The following is a 16,955-nucleotide window of genomic DNA, read 5'->3' on the forward strand; positions in this document are numbered from 1 at the left end:
CACTGTTTAAATGTGAACACTTCTGCTCATATTATGAGTTGTGTTCTGACTTATTGAAAAATTTTACATATATTTAAAATCAAAATATGCTCTGCCATAGGAAACTCAGTTTAGCTTCAGAATAATTTTCATGACCATAACTATTTAGTATCTAAGTATAGACTGAAATAGAGAGCAACAGATCTTTTAAGAAAAGATCAAAAGTGTGAAGTTTTAAAAATATATTGGAGGAATGAGAACATCTTCAAAAAATAGAAACAGAGGGTATTCTTTGCTTGTAGATGGACTCCACAAAAAAACTTAAATATCACAGAACAAGGGATAACAATATCAATAAATACCAATCTATATGAAAGGAAGAAATTTCTATAAATAGTAAATTCCTAGTCAGGTATAGTGATTCTTCTGCAATGTTCCCTTATCCTTAGGTGTGGGAGTTAGAACAGATAATCTTAAAATGACTAACAATATCAAACACTGGTGATGGTGAGGATAAACATTAATTATTCAAGTATTTTTAATGTTTAAGATACAGTAAATTAGGGTGTTTTGTAATAGAGAACAGAGTAATTTAGAAAGGCAACAGTGTTTCAGTAACATGCACTTGACAAAGATGACAGGGCCAAAGGAAGAATAGCCACCAAGAAACAAGCACTTGGTGACCTGGTGGTTGGTGGACATGTCAGTAAATGGCTTGGATATCAGAATTTTGTTTACATACACAAGGACTAAAGAAATATTTGAAGGAATAAGAGAATCCAATCTCCCTCATAATTTAAGAAGATACAAATACAAAAGAAAGATAAATTCTGTTACTGAATTGGGATTAAAACAATTTATATGAAGTCACTGATTTCAATATGTTTAAGTATATAGTGAATTAACGTGTAAATCAATGGATATACAAATAGGTAATTGATAGATAGATGATAGATGGTAGATACATGATAGTTGTATCTGTTGTGAAAGCCTAAGAGCAATACATTTCAGTATCACTGGGGACATTTAGCACGCAACAGGTTCTTTAAAAATCATTACACTCAATGTCCCCGGGGTCTTTGAACAAATAATTAATGCCAGGGACAGGGCATGGAAAGAAGAAAATTGACCCTGAAATAAGATTAAGAGGAAAACATGGGTTTGGGGGCTCATTCTAGCTAAATTAGAGACAATTTGAGTTTTGAAATAAATGTCACAACAATGGATTATATCTGGTAAATAAAATAGTAGTACTATGTTCAAATTGATATAAACATACTTTAAATTAAAAAAAAGAAAAAATAGATCCGCCCCAGAACTCCTATCTGGACCATAGGTGAGTGCCTGGGGTCACACCCAGAGAGGCCTGCACCTAGGTCCCAGTCCTGGGCACCATCCACTCCAGGGAAGACCTGCCCAACAGGCCCCAGGTTCTGGCCATAGGGCAGGACCCCCCATCCCCACCAGGAAGGTTCCCCCTCTCCAAGATCCTCCAGTGGATCCTACAACCTCCACGACCTGCCCCCACACCCATTTGCCAGAGACCCCAGCCACTTCTGGAGACTTAGATACCAGCCCCCAGCTTCCATCCTGCCAAGGAACTACCATCAGGACCAGAGGTGAGTGCCTGGGGTTATAGTCAGAGAGGCCCCTGCCTCTAGGTCCCACCCCTGGGCACCAACCATCCCAGGAAGACCTGCCCAATTTGGCCCCAGTTTCTGGCCATTCAGAGGGCCCTCCAGGAAGGTTCCCCTTTTCCAAGACTGCAGGCAGACCCTGCAATCTCCACATCCTGCCCCCACATCCATCTACCCCAGACCCCAGCCACTTCCTGAGACTCAGAGACCAGCCCACAGCTTCTATCCATCCCGGAACCCCTATCTGGACCAGAGTGACACCAGCCACTTCAGGAGATTTAGAAACCTGCCCTCAGCTTCCATCCTGCCCTGGAACTACCATCTGGACCAGAGCCCCCAGCTACCATCTGCCCCAGAGCTCCCATCTGGACAAAATAAGGAGATCCCATGGACTTCCTGAGACTCAGAGTCCAGCCCCAGCTCCCAGCCAGCCAGTACTCCCATCTGGACCAGAGCTCCCATCCAGCCCAGAGCTTCCATCTGGACCAGAGAGAGGCTCCCTAAATCTGTCAGCTCTGTCTGGAGCAAGTACACTGATAAGACCAAGAATGAATCCACCACAAGATGGGCAGATGTAAAAGCAGAAGTACATACAATGAAATAAAGAGCAATACAGCATCACCAGAACCTAGCCCTTCTCCAACAGCTAGACCTGAACATCACAGCATGGAAGAAGCAGAAAAAAAAACCCTTATAAATAACATCATGAAGAGGCTAGAGCCTTATATAGAAGAAATCAAAAATAAAGTGGAGGAACAGACAAACAAAAAATGAGGAAAACGCTATAAAAAACTAGAGGAAATGACAAATAAAGCAGAAGAAAACAATAAGTCCCTGAAAGAGAATCATGAAAAAGTAATGAAACAGACAAGGAAAAGAGTCCAAGAACTGAAGAGGGAAATAGAAAAAAATGAAGAAGACACTAGCAGAAGGAAAGCTGGAAATAGAAAATCTGAGTAAACAAACAAGAAATTCAGATGCAAGTATAACAAACAGAATGCAAGAGATGGAAGAGAGGACCTCTGGTATGGAAGATACATTAGAAGAAATAGATTCATAGGTCAAAGAAAACACTAACGCCAACAAAGTCATGACCCAAAATGTCCAAGAAATTTGGGACACCAGGAAAAGACCAAACCTATGAAGAATAGGGATACAAAGAAGAGAAGAATACCAACTCAAAGGCACAGAAAATATATTTAACAAGATCATAGAAGAAAACTTTCCCAACTTAAAGAAGGAAATGCCTATGAAGATACAAGAAGCCTATAGAACACCAAACAGACTAGACCCCACAAAAAAGACCCCTTACCACATAATAATTAAACATCTAAACATACAGAATAAAAAAAGAATATTAAGGGCAGCAAAGGAAAAAGGCCAACTGACTTATAAAGGCAAACTTATGAGAATAACACAGATTTCTCAATGGAGACTTTGAAAGCCAGAAGGACCTGGAAAGATATAATACTAAGAGACCATGGATGCCAGCCTAGACTAATATACCCAGCAAAACATTCAATCATCATAGATGTAATGAACAAGACCTTCCAAGACAAAACCAGATTTAAACAATACTTATCCACAAACCCAGCCCTACAGAAAGCACTAGAAGGAAAATTCCAAACTAAGGAAGGCAGATACACTCTCAAAAACACAGGCAATAGATAACATCACAGCAGTAAGCCCCAAAGAAGAGAAGTACACACACACTACCACCAAAAAATAAAAATAGTAACAGGAATGAAAAATCACTAGACATTAATACCCCTTAATATCAATGGACTTAATTCACCTATAAAAAGACACAGACAAACAGAATGGATATGAAAATAGGCCCCATCTTTCTGCTGCATACAAGAAACACACCTCAAATTCAAAGACAGACACTACCTAAGAATAAAAGGCTGGGAAAAGAATTTCCAATCAAATGGTCTTAAGAAGCAAGCTGGTGTAGCCATCATGATATGTAGCAAAATAGACTTCAAACTAAAATCAATCAAAAGAGATGATGAAGGACATTACATACTCATCACAGGAAAGATCCACCAAGATGAAGTTTCAATTCTGAACATTTATGCCCCAATCACAATGGCACCCACATATGAAAAAGAAACATTATTAAGCTTAAATCACATATAAAACCCCACACATTAATAGTGGGAGACTTCAATACCCCACTTTTACCTCTGGAGAGATATGCTAAATTGAAACTTAACAGCGAAATAATGAACTTAACTGATGTTATGACTCAAATGGACTTAATCAATATCTACAGAACCTACCATCCAAACAAAAAAGAGTATACCTTCTTCTCAGCACCCCATGGAACCTTCCCTAAAATCAACCACATACTTGCCAAAAAGCAAATCTTAACAGATACAAAACAATTGGAATAACCTCCTGTGTTCTATCGGACCACCATGGTTTAAAGTTAAATTTCAACAACAACAAAAAAAACTACAGAAAACCTACAATCTCATCGAAACTGAATAATGCTCAATTGAATCACCAATGGGTTAGGGAAGAAAAAAGAAAGAAATTAAAGACTTCCTAGAGATCAATGAAAATGAATACACCACATACCCAAACTTATGGGACACAATGAAAGCAGTGCTAAGAGAGAAATTCAAAGCACTATATGCCCACATAAAGAAGCTAGAGAAATCTCACACTAGTGACATGAAAGCACAACTGAAACTCTTGAACAGGAAGAAGGAAAGTCTCCCAGGAGGAACAGATGCCAGGGACTTATCAAATTGAGAGCTGAAATCAACAAAATAGAAATAAAGAGAAAAATACAAAGGATTAATGAAACAAAGAGTTGGTTCTTTGAGAAGATCAACAAGATAGATAAGCCCTTATCCAAACTAACCAAAAGACAGAGAGAGAGCATCCAATTTAACAAAATCAGAAATGAAAAGGGGGACATAACAACACACAATGGGGAAATCCAGAGAATCATCAGATCATACTTCAAAAATATCTACTCCATAAAACTGGAAAATCTGAAAGAAATGGATAATTTTCTGGATAGGTACCACATACATAAGTTAAATCAAGACCAGATAAATCATTTAAATAGTCCAACAAACCCCAAGGAAATAGAATAGTCATTAAAACTCTCCCAACCAATAAAAGCCCAGATGGTTTCAGTGCAGAATTCTACCAAATCTTCAAAGAAGACTTAATACCAATATTCTTTAAATTGTTCTACACAATACAAGCTGAAGGAATATTACCAAACTCCTTCTATGAGGCTACAATTACCCTGATTCCTAAACCAAACAAAGATGCAAGAAAGAAAGAGAACTACAGACCAATCTCCATCATGTACATTGATGCAAAAATACTCAAAAAATTCTGGCAAACAGACTCCAAGAACTCATCAAAACAATTATCCACCATGATCAAGTAGGCTTCTTCCCAGGGATTCAAGGGTGGTTCAACATACAAAAGTCCATCCATGTAATACACCATCTAAACAAACTCAAAGATAAAAATGACATGATCATCTCACTAGATGCAGAAAAGGCATTTGACAAAATCCAACACCCCTTCATGATAAAGGTCTTGGAGCGATCAGGAATACAGGGAACATTCCTAAACATAATAAAGGCAATCTACAGCAAGCCAACAGCCAACATCAAATTAAATGGAGAGAAACTCAAAGCAATATCACTACAATCAGGAACAAGGCAAGGCTGTCCCCTCTCCCCATACTTATTCAATATAGTACTTGTAGTTCTAGCCTGAGCTATAAGACAACATAAAGAGATTAAGGGGATACAAATTGGAAAGGAAGAAGTCAAGCTCTCCTTATTTGCAGATGACATGATTTTATACATGAGTGACCCCAAAAATTCAACCAAGGATCTGATACAGCTTATAAAACCTTCGGCAACATAGCAGGATACAAGATCAACTAAAAAAAAAATCAGTAGCCCTCCTATATACAATAGACAAACAGCCTGAGAAGGAAATCAGAGATACATCACCCTTTACAATAGCCACAAATGATATAAAATACCTTGGGGTTACTCTAACTAAGCACGTGAAGGACCTATATGACAAGAACTTTAAGTCCCTGAAAAAAGAAATTGAAGAAGATGTCAGAAAATGGAAATACCTCCCATGCTAATGAATAGGCAGGATTAACATAGTAGAAATGGAGATTTTACCAAAAGCAATCTACAGATTCAACACAATCCCCATCAAATTACCAACACAATTCTTCACAGATCTGGAAAGAATAATACTCAACTTCATATGGAAAAACAAAAAACCCAGGATAGACAAAAGAATCCTATACAATAAAACAACCTCTGGAGGCATCAGAATCCCCGACCTCAAGCTTTACTATAGAGCTAAAGTAATATTAACAGCTTGTTACTGGCATAAAAACCTACATGTGTACCAATGGACTCGAATCAAAGACCCTGACATTAACCTGCACACCTATGAACATACAATTTTTGACAAAGAAGTCAAAAATGTACAATGGAAAAAAGAAAGCATCTTCACAAATGGTGCTGGCATAACTGGATATCAATGGTTTAGAAAGCTACAAATAGATCCATATCTGTCAATGTACACAAAACTTAAGTCCAAGTGGATCAAAGACCTCAACATAAATCCAGTTAATCTGAACCTGATAGAAGAGAAAGTAGGAAGTATTCTTGAATGCATTGGCACCAGAGATCATTTCCTAAATATAACACCAGTAGCACAGACACTGAGAGAAACGATCAATCAATGGGACCTGTTGAAACTGAGAAGCTTTTGTAGAGCAAAGGACATGGTCAACAAGACAAAGCGACAGCCTACAGAATGGGAAAAGGTCTTCACCAACCCCACATCTGACAGAGGGCTGATATCCAGAATATATAAAGAACTCAAGAAATTAGTCATCAAAATGCCCAACAGTCCAGTTAAGAAATGGGCTATAGAACTAAACAGAGAATTCTCCACAGAGGAAGCTCAAATGGCTGAAAGACATTTAAGGAATTGCTCAACATCCCTAATTATCCAGGAAATGCAAATCAAAATGACTCTGAGATATCACCTTACACCTGTCAGAATGGCTAAGATCAAAAACACAGAAGATAGCTTATGCTGGAGAGGATGTGGAGTAAGGGGAACTCTCCTCCACTGCAGGTGGGAATGCAAGCTTGTACAGCCACTTTGGAAATCAATATGGCACTTCCATAGAAAACTGGGAATCCATCTCCCCCAAGACCCAGCTATAGCACTCTTGGGCATATTCCCAGGGAATGCTCAATCACAACACAAGGGCATTTGCTCAGCAATGTTCATATCAGCATTGTTTGTAATAGCCAGAACCTGGAAACAACCTAGATGCACTTCAACTGAAGAATGGATAATGAAGATGTGGTACATACACAAAATGGAGTATTACTCAGCAGAAAAAAAACAATGACATCATGAGGTTTGCAGGCAAATGGATGGATCTAGAAAAAACCCTAAGTGAGGTAACCCAGACTCAGAAGGACGAACATGGTATGTATTAACTCATAGGAGGATACTAGATGTAAAACAAAGATGACTAGACTGCTACACAACTCCAAGGAGGCTACCTAGAAAATGGGACCCTAGGAAAAAGACACAGAGATCGCCCAATGACAGAGAAATGGATGAGATATACATGAACAACCTGGATGACAGTGGGAGTAATGAAGGGCATGGTTTGAGGGAAAGAAAGCTTAGGAGAGCAGTAGTTCCCAGGTGGATCAAGTACAGAAAGGGAGAACAGGGTATAACAGACCATGATAAATGAAGACCACATGAGAACAGGAATAGGCAGAGTGCTGGAGAGGTCCCCAGAAATCCACAATGATACATCCTCTGTAAACTGTTGGCAATGGTCGAGAGAAAGCCTGATCACACCTAGTCTGGTGATCAGATAGCCAAACACCCTAACTGTTGTGCTGGAACTCTCATCCAATAACTGAAGGAAGTGGATGTAGGCCCCAGGTGGAGCTCCAGGAGTCTAATTGTCAAGATAGAGGAGAGACTGTAAGAGTGTGAATTGTTGAGACCAAGATTGGAAAAGCACAGGGACAAATAACCAAACTACTGGAAACACATGAATTATGAACCAAAAGCTGTGGAGCCCCCATCTCTATTGGGCCCTCTGGATAAGTGAGATAATTGAATAGCTTGAACTGTTTGGGAGGCACCCAGGCAGTGGAACCCGGACCTGTCCTTAGTGCATGAGTAGGCTCTTTGGAACCTTGGGCATACACAGGGACACTTTGCTCAGCCTGGAAGGAGAGGACTGGACCTGCCTGTACTGAATCCACCAGGTTTAAATGAATCCCCAGGGGAGTCTTGGCCCTGGAGGACATTGGAATGGAGGGGAGGGTTTGGGTCGAACGCTGGGTCAGGGGCGGGAGGGGGGAGGACAGGGGAACCCATCGCTGATATGTAAAATTAAAACACAAATATAATAAATGAAAAAGGAGAAAAGAAAAAGAAAAAATAAGTGGGAAAAGGAAAAATGATTTCCTTAGGGTAGAATGTCAACTTATAAATGAATTAAAATGTTGAAATTAGTGAGCAGAACCATCCATTTAACAGGTTGGTCAGATTTCTAAGCCTTCTACAACTGTCTGCCCACTTTTCTATAAACGTTTTAGAAAAAGAAATTGTCCCAGCTGGTCTAGCAGGAATTCCCCTCTCTGGTAGGTTAGTACCTGTTCTGGTCCCTCTTATGCCATCCACTATGAGTCTGAGAACAAGAATCAGTCCTGCTAGTTCAGTAGAATTCTCCTCATGACTGTTCACACTTAGAAATTCTCCACTCATCTATAACAGTCTGTCCTTGGCTATAAGCTCCCACTTGCTCATGCTGTTTTCAGTTGTATCTAAGCTCATTCTCCACCAAAACCCCATTATATTGGTCATCTTTTTATAATGAGAGTCCAGAGTAAAATCTTCACTGACATGTTTAACAAATATCCTAGAATTATTGTTCTATCATATTAGAAATCTCCATTTACCCCCACAACCCTAATAGTTAATTTAGCAAGAACCACAAACACACACACAAAAAAAACACCCCTAAAAACAAACAAACAAAAACCTAGTAGATAAAACTAAAAAGAGAACAAAGATTCTATGTAGAAACAATGGAGTACCCACCCACACAATAGTTACAAATAAAAGTAGGGGGAGGTAACTTTATAACAAAATATGGTAGAAACCATTTTAATCAAACAATCAAAAGTTTCTAACAAACAATTGAATATACCAATATCTGGTAGGTAACAACATGGGACAATCATATTTGATGGACCAGGCTAAAATAATTATTGTTCATCTAACATCACAAAATATCATACAAGAGTCAGAGCTTTAGCTCAGTGGTAGAGCACTTGCCTAGCAAGCACAAGGCCCTGGGTTCAGTCCTCAGCTCAAAAAAAAAGGCAAGTCTAATATATATATATATTTATCGTACAAACCCAAACAGGTAGGTATTCTATAATATACTTACCCTATACTCCTTAAGAAAAGGACTTAGAAATCTTTCCAGATTTAAGAAGACTTGGAAGATTTACCTCATGGATACCTTGCATATTTCTTAATCGATTTGTTTCACTATAAAGAACATTGCATTAACAAATAGTAAGACTGTAATGGATTCTCTGGAAAGATTGGAATTTTTGAGTACTATACTTAGACGATTACATTAAAAATATAATTGTTTCCATTTGTTTGGCTATTTGTCCCTGTGCTTTTTCCAGTCTTTATGAACCAAAGGCTGTAGAGTCCCCAGCTGGATCAGGCCATCTGGATAAGTGAGACAATTGAATAGTTTGAACTGTTTGGGAGGCATCTAGGCTGTGGGATCAGGACCTGTCCTTAGTGCATGAGCTAGCTGTTTAGAACCTTGGGCTTATACAGGGGTACTTTGCTCAGCCTGGAAGGAGGGCACTGGACCTGCCTGTATTGAATCCACCAGGTTTAAATGAATCCCCAGGGGAGTCTTGGCCCTGGAGGAGATGGGAAAGGAGAGGAGGGGATGGGGAAAGTTGGTGGTGGGGGCGGGAGGGGGGGAGGACAGGGGAACCCATGGCTGATGTGTAAAATTAAAACAAAAATATAATAATAATAATAAGATATTTCCATAAAAATATATATAATTGTTAATTATTATATCAAAATATAATTTATGGATATAATATAAATATGACATATATAGAAAAAAGTCTAAGAAAATGAGAGTAGGATTTGCACAGTGCAAACTATAAAATGTTTTTTGGACAAATTAAAGATCCACATGAATGAAAAGCTATAAGTAAATAGATGACAAAGTATTGTTTATAAGTTTACTGTTAATTTGTACCTATAAATTCTACTTAATTGTACAATGTAACCAGATTTTAAGTAAGTTGACATAGTGATATATAATTTTGTGGGAAATATCAGGATATTGACTCTCTATAAATATCTATTTTCTCATAGATTCAATTATTTATTTATTTATTTATTTATTTATTTATTTATTTATTTACTTACTTACTTACTTACTTACTTACTTACCTACTTATTTTCCTGAGGCAAGGTCATTCTATGTTGACCAAGATGGCTTTGAGCTCCTTGGTGCAAGCAAACATCCAACATCTGAGATTATTAAATCATAAAACTTCACATTTATGGTATGTACTATTATAACAGGGCCCCAGACTTCATAGGCTCCAAAACCTAAGCATAATTGATTCCATGTAGAAGTACCATTCAGGCTGTAAAACTCAGCACGTAGGCAATGCCACTTTTCAAAACTAAAAACAAGGACTAATCCATATCCGAACAGTTTTCTCTGTTGAATTCCCTCCCAACATGGTGATATTTCGATAAATTTATAGAACTGGACTGATGCATATGCTAATTTGTACAGTACATATTTTTATTTGTTGTTGTAACCGTCCATGGTGCCCTTTGTAACAAAAATACTTGGATAGACAATATGTAAGAGGCAGTGAGCCTGTAAACATTTGTAGGCATTTAACAAAGGAATCACTCCATGACTTAGACCAATCAGATTCCTCCAGTGGTATCTAAGAGACATGCCATGACCATCACCTGATAGGAGCAGCCTCAGATCTGCCAATGACAGATACTGGGTATGATTCTAAGCCCTAAGATGTCTTGGGCATCAGGCAATTGGAAAGGTCACTGCCCCTTCTGTTCTGCATGTTAACTATAGGACCTTCTTGGGCCTCTGAAGGATCTAGCATATACATAAAAGCTGTTTCTCAATGCTTCCTCTTGGGCTCCATGGGACTATCAGTACCATAGTTTTGAAGGGTCCTATAACCAGGTGCAATATGGCCATGACTACCATTGACCAGACTACCAGCAAGTCATCTAGCAAACTCTGTGAGTGGCCCACACCCAGTGCAGAGTAAATTACACATGGAATTACCCCAGGCCCCAAGTCCAAGAAAGAGTCCTGCACAGCAAGGCTGCTCCTTCCCAAGGCTCCCAGGGGATCAGCTCTAACACATACCACCTAACAGATCTGGAGCTCCTGAGGAGTCCTTGGAACATCTTGCAGAATTGAGACCATGGTGTCTGCAGGCTCATTCCACAGCTGCTGTGTCTTACTTCTTAGCAACTACCTAGGAACCTTCAAATCCAATGAACTCTAAAAACTAGCAATTTGCCAGCGGAATGACAGAAAGCCTTTATCACATATCCTATGGACACAGGCATAGAGGTGATGAAATTTGTGAACTGTTTGTTGGTGAATGGCTCCAAACTGCAACTGACACATATATAAGGACATAATCTGAAGTGTTAACATCACTAAATAGTTGGAGCACTGCCTTAAAGATAAAGCAATAATGGTAATCATAGCAATCAGCCACACATGCAAACAGAATATAGAAGGCTCTGCATTGCTGCTGGACAAGGATGAGCATGGCTTACATACTATGTACACTACACTCATGTGTAGATGTAGCCATCTTGCTAAATAAGAAACACAGAGCCAATTGCAGAGTTAAAAGCCAAGAGATCAGAGCAATGGCTAAGACCTGAAAACCTTGCCTTTCACTGCTAAATTGTCTCTGTGTTTCTTATTTAACAAGACAGTTATATCTACATTCATGGAATGATGGAAATTGAGTTCATAAAACAAGGACCCATGAACTTCAGATTCATCCCTGTGCTTTTCCCAAATGCCAAGGAGCATGTGCCCACCTGGCTTCAGAACACACATTTCCAGCTGGTCTAAGAATAAAAATCCTGCTGTAGCGGCTTCAAGGTGAAAAGCATATGTCTTCTTCCTGAGGTCCTCTGCTCACCCTTCAAGTGATACCCTTGTGGTATCAGTAATCTCCAAATCAGTGGGACCCCATTCTCATAGTGTTCTTCTAGCTGAGTCTGGGTCATGGCATTCAAGACTATTTCTCAATGTCTCCTGGGTATATTCAGGGCCCAGAACACCTCTTCTGCAGAGTTCTCTCTCTCCCATCATTTTTCTAGTTAAGAGACCATGCCATGACCATAACCTGATAGGAACAGAGCAGCCCCAGATCTGCCAATCATAGACACTGGGTATGATTCCAAGCCCCAAGATGTCCTGGGCATCAGGCATTTCCTGCCTTTGAAACACACACACAGGGTGACTGTGTCCTCCTGAGTCTGAATTGTCCAGGACTTAGTGAGTGGATACTCCAGGGGATGGCAGCAAACACATATGACCACAAGCACTCTGTTATCACTTCAAATTATTTTTATGTGTTTGAAGTTACTTGTGTGTCCTTAGATCAAACTGAATCATGTTCAAAAGTAAAATGAATTCTAGAGCAATTTTATTTAGAGCAATTGGCTCTCTGATAGAGACACTAAGTGACCCTGAAGACTTGAACTGACTTATGAAAACTATTATATATAGAAGCTTGTTTCCTAAAATCTGCAATAAATCAAGTTGGACTGAGGGGGGTTCCAGAAAAATATGACTGTATCTGTCAACATACACAAGAATTATTATCATAGCCATGTATAACCAGCATGGTTGACCAAGGTTTGCTACTGGTAAGGAGCTTCAATAATCAAGTGAACAAGGTGCTTCATCCTATGGATGTTCACCATCCTTTATTTGGAACAACTCTATTATTTGTTCAATGAGCCAGCCATGATGACGACAGGAAAATTTATGAGCTAGATATGGATTCCCCCCCCCCCATCCTGTCTTTCTCCTGAAACCACTGCTTGCACAGATGCCATTAGTAAGGAATAAACATCCACAAATTTTCCACTATTATTATTTTGGATCACTTCTGCCACACTGAGAAGAGCAATTCATCTTTACTGAGTTAGATAATTAACATGAAACCATATCTTGTTGAAGAAGTATCATAGGCATGCTCTCTGTGATCTCTTCATGGTTTAAAAATCTATAGTTAAAACTATCAGAGCTGATCAAAAAGCATGCTGTTCTAAGGAACATGCTGCTGTTTATTTTACAGATGTATGTCTACATGGAAGGTTGTAACGTGTCATTTCTGTCATAATCAGACTTGTTCATCACTGACTCTCGCATCTTGGATTTCTAATAAGGTAACACATTGAACTAAAGGGAGGCTGGTTTAAACAGTTTGGACAATATGGGAAAATAAGGATAAATCATTGTCTTAAAGAGGAGCAAGCATCTGAGTTTTCTGTTTTCATTAGTGCTGTAACAACCAAAAGAAGAGAAGGCAACTTGCATTCTGAAATTATCTTTGTTAGCATCTATTTGCATTTGAGCTGTGAAACAAAAAGTATTGATCTTCACAAGCTTTCCCTAAACTGCCTTCTCCAAACTTCTCTTATTGAACAATACACAGTAGAAGCCAATGTACTAGGAAAATTAGAAATAAAAAAAAATTACAGACTAGACCCTCCAAATGGTCACTATTAACTGTAAGCAAAGCATTAGATTACTCACCCAAATGTGATTTAATCAATTCAAAGTGTCAGCATGTCCTTACTTCCTCCAGGTTCCCAGAAACAATACTGTGGAAGCCAATGCTGTTGTGGGATGAGAAATGAGAAGGGCAGAGTTAAACTAGCAGCCAGCTCAGTCACAGTACATAATTCAAATTAATAAACCTGAGCTAAGCCAAGGCAAGTCAGCACCAGAAACTGGAAGCCTTTATGAAGCCAGTCTAGCAGCTCTACTCCCTCATGAAGGAAATCCCCTCACCTAACATTGCACAAAACAAATTTATTTTTTTTCCTTTCAGCTTTATTGAAGTATTATTAATAAACTAAAACTGCCTATATTTAATGTGTGCAAATTAATATTTTGACATATAAAACCTGAATTGCTATAATCAAGCTAGTTTGCATAGGTATTACCTCAAATATGATGCATATGACTTTTTGTCATAAGTACTCATGAGAACTACCTACTAGGCATGTTTAGGATAGTATGTTAACAGAAGCCAGCTTGTATATTATATCTACAAAGTTTAATCATCTTGCACAGCTAAATGTTGATTTGTTATCACCTCATTTCTGCTTTGTCCTAGTTTTTTCCAAACAGGGCATACACTGTTCTCGCTATTTTTATTATGTAAATATGCAAAATAATATTTGTCTTTCTATGTGGGTTTTTTTTGCATCACATGAGATACATTAGATGCTAGACATAGAACTATAGGATTTAAAATCTTACTCTATGTTTTGTCTTTCTTCAGTCCCATCACACCTTGTTATTCTGGTATTTTCCATTTTTGGCTTGAGAATACTTACTCTGTGCCAAATGAGCATAATCACAGCAAAAATAGCTTTGAGTCTTAGAAGAGACTTTGAACTCAGAATTTTAAAAGAATATTAGTACTGATAAGAACTTGGAGAGTCTGGAGATGGACTAAATGCATCCTGCATTATGGGATGGTCCTGAACCTTTGGGGTCCAAGGGTTGGGTGTTATTGTTTAAATATGAGATGCCTCTCACAGAATCACGTATTGAACACATGATCACTAAGTCATGTCTCTGTCTTGGAAGCCTCTGAAAAATTCTGGAGCTGAAGGAAATATATTTCATGAAGCTTGTTGTCCCCCTCTCCTCCCTGCCCCACCCACTGCGTCCCAGATAAGGTAGAGTAAAGAAGGTACTCAGCAACCAAGATGTTCTGCCTCACAATGACCAGAAACAGAGACTGGAAACCATTGCCCTGACTCCTCTGATGCTATCAGTTAAAATAATTATTTTCTCATTTCAGCTATTCAGTTAAGTATTTTGGTCATAGCAATAATAAGTTACTAGGGATAATTAATGAAAATTGATAAGTAGAATATACCTCCTATCAGGACAAAAATTAAAATCATGTCATTATCTTGATAGACTAAAAAAAATAAACATTTGACAAAATTCAACCATGTCTTTTTTTATTTAAAAGTTTTTTTCATTGTACATACCAAGCACAGTTCCTCCCCACCCCTGTTCTCCTGCTCACCCTTCTATCCTCCCCCGACCTGTGCCCTATCCACCCTTCAGAGAGGGTAAGACCTCCCATGGGGAATCAATGAAGTCTGGCATATCAAGTTCAAGCAAGATCAATCCCCTTCCCCCTGTATCAAGGCTAAGCAAATTATCCCTCCATAGAGAATGGGTTCCAAAAAGACAGTTCATGCACTAGGGATAAATCCTGGTCCCATTGTCAGTGTCCCACAAACTACCCAAACCACACAACTGTCACCCACATTCAGAGGACCTAGTTCAGTCCCATGCAGGTTCCTCATCTGTCAGTCCAGAGTCAGTGAGCTCCAACTAGTTGGGGTCAGCTGTCTTTATGCATTTCCCCATCATGATCTTGACCTCTTTGCTCATATAATCCCTCCTCCCTCTCTTTGACTGGACTATAGGAGCTCCACCAGTGCTTAGCTGTGGATCTCTGCATCTGCTTCCATCAGTTACTGGATGAAGGTTCTATGATGACAATTATGTTAGTCATTGAACTGATTACATGGGAAGGCCAGAGACCATCTTCATATTGCTTGCAGTCTTAGCTGGGTTCATCCTTGTGAGTTCCTGGGAATTTCCCCAGCACCAGGTTTCTCCCTAACCCTATAATGGCTCACTCTATCAGGGTATCTCTTTCCCTGCTCTCCCTCTCTGTCCCTCCCCCAACTCAACCATCCCATTCTCTCATGTCTCTTGCCACCTCCCCTTATCTCCTCTCCCTATTCCCAATTTACTCAGGAGATTTTATCTATTTCCTTTCCTAGAGGGATCCATGCATGTCTCTCTTTACATTCTCCTTGTTACCTAGCTTCTCTAGGGTTATGGATTGTAGCCTATTTATCATTTGTTTTATTTTTAATATACACTTATGAGTGAGTACATGCCATGTTTGATTTTCTGGGTCTGGGTTATTTCACTCAGAAAGGTTTATTCTAGTTCCATCCATTTGCTTGCAAATTTCATAATATCCTTGTTTTTTACAGAAATATTTCACTGTGTTAAACATAGTTGAGCAAGTGTCCTGTGGTATGAATGTGCATCCTTTCAGTATATGCCCAAGAGCTTTATTGCTAGATTATGAGGTAGATGAATTCCCAGTTTTCTGAGAAACCACCATACTGATTTTCAAAGTGACTGTACAAATTTGCACTCTCTCCAGCAAGGGAGGAGTAGTGTTCCCCTTACTCCACATCCTCTCCAACATAGGTTGTCATAAGGGGTTTTGATTTTAGCCATTCTGACAGGTGTAAGACGCTATCTCAGAGTTGTTTTAATTTGTATTTTCCTGATGACTAGGGATATTAAGCAATTCTTTTGTTGTTGTTGTTGCTGCTTTTGTTTTTGTTTTTTCGAAACAGGGGTTCTCTGTGCATGCTGGCCTTGAACTCACAAAGATACATCTGCCCCTGCCTCCCAAGTGCTGGGATTAAAGGTGTGTGCCACTACCGCCTGGCTGTATTAAGCAATTCTTTAACAGTCTTTCAGCCAATTGAGATTCTTCTGTTGAAAATATTCTGTTTAGATCTGTACCCCAAATTTAAATTGGATTATTTGGTATTTTGATGTCTAGTTTCTTGAGTTCTTTATATATTTTAGAGATCAGCCCTCTGTCAGATATAGAGTTGGTGTAGGCTGCTATTTTGTCTTATTTACAATGTCTTTTGCCTTAAAGAAGCTTCTCAGTTTCAGGAGGTCCCATCTATTAATTGTTGCTCTCAGTGTCTGTGCTACTAGTGTTATATTTAGAAAGTGGCCTCCTGTGCCAATACATTCAAGGCTACTTCCCACTTTCTCTTCTCCATGAAAACACAGTCAATAGATAGTCTCACTATGGCAAAACCCAAAGAAGGGAAACA

General features: G+C 39.0%; 1 pseudogene; it reads left to right on the plus strand.

Annotated features, from left to right (window-relative positions):
- The first annotated feature begins 11,289 nt into the window (after nt 1-11,289).
- Nucleotides 11,290-11,978, plus strand: LOC118577970 (annotated as a pseudogene).
- Nucleotides 11,979-16,955: the final 4,977 nt, after the last annotated feature.

The sequence above is a fragment of the Onychomys torridus genome, chromosome 2 (genome assembly GCF_903995425.1).
Source record: "Onychomys torridus chromosome 2, mOncTor1.1, whole genome shotgun sequence".
Lineage (NCBI taxonomy): Eukaryota > Metazoa > Chordata > Mammalia > Rodentia > Cricetidae > Onychomys > Onychomys torridus.